This window comes from Gossypium raimondii, chromosome 7, assembly GCF_025698545.1.
Source record: "Gossypium raimondii isolate GPD5lz chromosome 7, ASM2569854v1, whole genome shotgun sequence".
Taxonomy (NCBI): Eukaryota; Viridiplantae; Streptophyta; class Magnoliopsida; order Malvales; family Malvaceae; genus Gossypium; species Gossypium raimondii.
In genome coordinates, this window is record NC_068571.1 from 9,074,911 (window position 1) to 9,080,159 (window position 5,249).

At 38.0% G+C, this 5,249-nt stretch overlaps 1 non-coding gene across 1 annotated transcript; it reads right to left on the minus strand.

Annotated features, from left to right (window-relative positions):
- Nucleotides 1-1,971: 1,971 nt before the first annotated feature.
- Nucleotides 1,972-2,078, minus strand: LOC128042780 (small nucleolar RNA R71). Its single transcript, XR_008198291.1, has one exon. It is a non-coding gene; the product is annotated as a small nucleolar RNA R71 (small nucleolar RNA).
- Between the last annotated feature and the right edge of the window lie 3,171 nt (nucleotides 2,079-5,249).

The following is a 5,249-nucleotide window of genomic DNA, read 5'->3' on the forward strand; positions in this document are numbered from 1 at the left end:
ATTCTTAATGTATTTTTTGGATGATTAATGATGTAAATTAGTGAATTTGATGCTCCTAATTCCTTAAATTCATGTTTCTATACTTAGGAGAGCATTTGGGAGTGTAAGGAGCGAAAAACGAAAAAAATCAGATGAATTGAGATTTTTCTAGGATCCACATGGCCTGGGCACTTCCACACGGGCTGGCCATATGCCCGTATGAGCCACACGAGTTGGCCGCGCGCCTATGTGCCAGCCTATATTGATATCGCACCTTGTTCCTAAACACACGGAAAAACTCAAATTTTAGGTTTTCTGAGCACTCTAAAGTCTATAAATATCAACTAGAAGAAGATCTAAGGGGACGCAAAGAAGATTGAAGAAATTACTCGAAGAACACCATCGGAGCCAATTCAGAAGTAGATCTCCTTCAAGATTGAAGATCTCATTTTAACTTCTTTCAAAGTTTATTTGAATTTCTTTATGTCTTGTAGTTTTTCTGACTTTGAGATGTTTCTATTTAGGAGTATGAACTAAATTCCCTAGATACCTAGGGAAGATGAAACCTAGGACAAATTTTCCTATTTGATTTCTGATTTACATGATAAATACTTGATTCTTGTTCTCAATTATGTATGCTTATTTTGTGTTTTGATATTTTTGGGATATTAATTCATGTTTAATGTGTTTATTTTAGTGGAGAAAAAGTCCTGTTTAAGAGTAGATCTAGCATATTGAGTGGAGTTACATGCAATCCTAGAAATAGGACGACATAAATCTACCGAATTATAGTCAAATCTAATAGGGGAATCCATAGATCGACTTAATACGACAATAGGGGTTTTAATTAGAAAGAGATTTCAATTAATCAACCTAGGGTCAGTTGTTCTTAGTCTCGAAAGATATATTAACATAATTTAGGGATTTCTATGGATTAAGGCACAAGTGAATAAATCGTTTAAATTTAGAATCATAATAATAAGTGAAGTCTAGGTGGAGTCTTTCCTGGGTATTGTCTCTCTCATTGGTATCTTCGATTATTTTCCTATTTTATTCTCTGTTGCATTCTTAGTTAAATTAGTTTAGCAATTTTAGATTAAAAACAATGACTCCAATTTGATGGCTAAATAATAGAAAAATGGTAATTACTAGTACTTTTAGTCCTCGTGGATATGATATTCCCTACTCACCCTAACTATACTATTATTTGATAGGTGTGTTTGCCTTAGTCGTACTTATAGTTAGTTTAGTGACAATCAGGTTTTTGGAGCCGTTGCTGGGGACTAAAATATTAGGAACACTAGATTTTTATTAATTTAGCCATTTATTTTCAATGTATTTTATTTTTGTTTTTAGATTAATTTTTGTTTTCTAATTTTTCTTTTATTTACTTCTGGTAGGTTTCTTTAGTTTATGACTAGAAGAAACCCATCAGGACCATTACTATTTGATAGTGAAATTGAAAGTACAACTCGCAAAAACCGTAGAGAAGCAGGGTAGAATCAACAGAGTATAGTGGGAGAGCAAGAGGGCAATATTATTAGTACTGAGGAGATGGGTGATAATCAGAATAATTAGCTACCTCCTGCGGTTGTTGCAAATCCAGCAAATCCAAATCCTGCTCCTTGTACTATGTACGATGATGCCAAGCCCATTCTAACTGGGGCTGAATTGAGTATTGTGAGACCCACCATTAATGCAAATAATTTCAAACTGAAGCTGAACACCGTTCAAATTATTCAACAATTTGTTTAGTTTGATGGTTCGCAAGATGAAGATCTAAATACTCATTTGGCTAATTTTCTGGAAGTCTGTGATACTTTCAAGATAAATGGCATTTTTGACGATTCTATTCGCCTACGGTTGTTTCCCTTCTCATTAAGGAATAAAGATAAACAATAGTTGAACTCCTTACCACGAGGTTTTATCACTTCATGGGAGCAAATGACTGAAAAATTTCTACTAAAGTACTTCCCACCGACTAAGACAACCAAGTTGAGGAATGATATCTCTTCCTTCGTTCAAATTGACTTAGAAACCTTATATGATGCATGTGAGAGGTATAAGGATTTATTGAGATGGTGCCCTCACCATGGGTTACCTTTATGGTAACAGGTTCAAACCTTCTACAACGGTTTGAAACCCTCAACTAGACAGTTGATCGATGCAGCAGCCGGTGGTACTCTGAACAATAAAACACCTGAAGCGGCTTATGAGTTTTTAGAGGAGATGGCACTGAATAATTATTAGTGGCAAGTCATGAGGACGAAGCCTAATAGAGCAACCAGTGTTTCCAATCTAGATGCAGTCACCATGTTATCAAATCAGGTAGAGCAATTAAATAAGAAAATTGATGGTTTATGTGTTTCTACGTAGGTACATTCAGTGATGTAGTGCGATACATATAGAGGAGGAATGAAAAATCCAAAATTTTTACCCTACGGTTCTAGCACAGAGAACGAACAAATCAAGTATATAGGTAATAATTCTAGACCTCAAAATAATCTTTACAATAACACCTATAATGCAGGTTGGAGGAACCATCCCAACTTCTCTTGGGGTGGTTAAGGAAACCAGAGAGCACAACCTCTTCCAAGATTCCAACAACCACATTACCAATAAGAGAAGAAGCCAAACCTTGAGGAGAAGTTAATGAATTTTATCACAGTGTCAAAAACCCATTTTCAAAACACTGAGGTAGCACTTAAAAATCAGCAAGCATCGATTCAAGGGCTCGAGAATCAAATAGGTCAACTCACTAAACTGATTTCAGAATGACCACAAGGTAGCTTACCGAGTAATACTGAAACTAACCCAAGAGAACAACTTCATGCAATTACTATTCGTGATGAAAAAGGGTTAGTTGAATCTAAATCAGAACCGAGGCAAGAAAGTGTGGTAAATAATGGTAAGGTCGAGGTAAGCCAGAATGAACAAAAACCAGTTAGTAAGGAATATAAAACTCGTGTGCCATATCCTAAGGTGACAAAGAAAGACCATACGAACGAACAATTTGATAAATTTCTTAAACTTCTGAAAAAGTTACATGTTAACTTACCGTTTATTGAAGCTCTTTCGCAGATGCCCAATTCCGTTAAATTTTGAAAGGAGCTTTTAGCAAACAAACGGAAGTTAGATGATTCGTCACATATAGAACTAAATTCAATGTGCTCAGCCATTTTGCAAAATAAACTACCCAACAAATTGAAAGATCTAGGGAGTTTTACTATTCCTTGTTTAATTGGTAGTTTAAATGTTAATAATGTTGTGGCTGATTTAGGGGCTAGTATTAATGTCATGCCCTATAAAATGTTTAAGCAATTAGGTCTTGGGAAACCCAAACAAACTAGGATGAGTATTCAATTAGCTGATAGAACCATTAGATCTCCCAGTTGATTTTATTATTTTAGACATGGATGAGGATAGTGACGTACATTTGATTCTAGGTCGGCCATTTTTAGCAACTGCTAGAACTATTATTGATGTTGGTACATGTGAATTGATATTTCGTATAAGTGATGATACGATTAAACTCTAAGCTCGTGATTCTATTAAGACATCTAGTGATCGAGATGATTATACGAGTTCTGTTAATATGAGTAACCTTGTGGCTCAACCTTCTTTGCAAGAAACACCTCAAAAAAACATAATGGAACCATGTTTCAGTCCATGTGACAAAAACGGAACGACTCATGAAGAACGAATGTTACAGATCGATGAACTAGACGAATGGAGGACACATGTCAAGGAGGAACCAAGAATACCCGATGCGGAACCAAAGCAACGTCAGGATGAACATGTGAATGGAATAAATCAATTTTAGGTTGATACAAAGTACTGCTAGATAAGACAAATCCTCGAATTGCCACTTCGGAGCTTGATGCAAACAGATCAAATCCCTTTATAGTACAGAATGTCTTCCTATACGGTACAGTCGAGGTAACTCATTCTGAATTTTGCACTTTTAAGGTAAATATTACTTAGCTCAAACCTTATTTTGATAATAGAATTGGCAGCAAGAAAGAGGAGTTTCAACTCTGCGAACCACCGTGACCGTGTGAATTTGAAGTAAGTCAAGCTTAGACTTTAAATAAGCACTTCTCAAGAGGCAACCCGAGTGTTAACACTGCTAATTTTCTTAATTTTATCTCATGATATATATATTTTTTAAAATTAATTAATTTTTGAAATTAATTTTTTTGACCCACACTGCTTGGACACACGGGTGTGTCCTAGGCCGTGTGCACTAAAAGGGATTCGACAGTGAGTTACATGGCCTGGCAACATGGCCTTGTGCGCCACACGGCCTGGACACACGAACGTGTCCTTGGCCGTGTGGATCCTGGGACTTAATTTTTCCAAAAATCGATAGAGACACGGCCTAACATAGTCCACACGGGCGTGTTACACTACCGTATGGACCACACAGCTAGGACACACGGTCGTGTCCTAGGCCATGTATAACCTGGAGCTATTTTCTCATCTTTAAAACAAGTCAGAGAGTTACACGAGTGAGCCACATGGCCGTGTGCAAGACATGGCCGAACCACATGGGCGTGTGGGGGGCTGTACGAGCATGGAAGAAGCGAAGGAGGTAGCACAAAGCTGTGTGACACAGCCGTGTGTGCGACACAGCCTAGACACATGGACGTGCTCGAGGCCGTGTGAAGACTGGACCTATGTTTTAAAAACACACACGGTCTGAAAATACCTCACACGAGCATGTGATACAAGCGTGTGGCCCAACACGGGCCTTACACGACCGTGTCCCCCTTTAAATCCCTAATCCCTTTTTTGTTTACTTCATCTTCTTCTCCAACCCACCTCACAACCCTAGCTACCGCTGTTCTCATTCTTACCGTCCGGCCACCAATCAACCCACTTACGCCACCCTCTTCCACTTCTGTCTCTCCTCCCTCACCTTTTACTCACCAAACAGACCCTCCTCACAAGCCTTCCCTTCTCCTTTCCTTCCCCTCAAGCCGTAAACCATGCACGGCCACCAGCGTCCACCGCCGCTTGCTACAGGCCCCTCCCTTTACTTCTTTTCTCCCTTGACCCACATGCATGCCCGCCTCGAGCCTCCACCGTCGTCATTACTCCGGTCACCACCCACCATCGTTTGCCCTATTTATTTATTTATTTGATTATTTATTATCTATTATGATTATTCGTTCATTTACTTTATTTATTTATTGGTTATTATCTATTCTTTTTATTATTAGTTATATTCTTTTCGTTACTACTGTTATTATTCTTTTTATTTCATC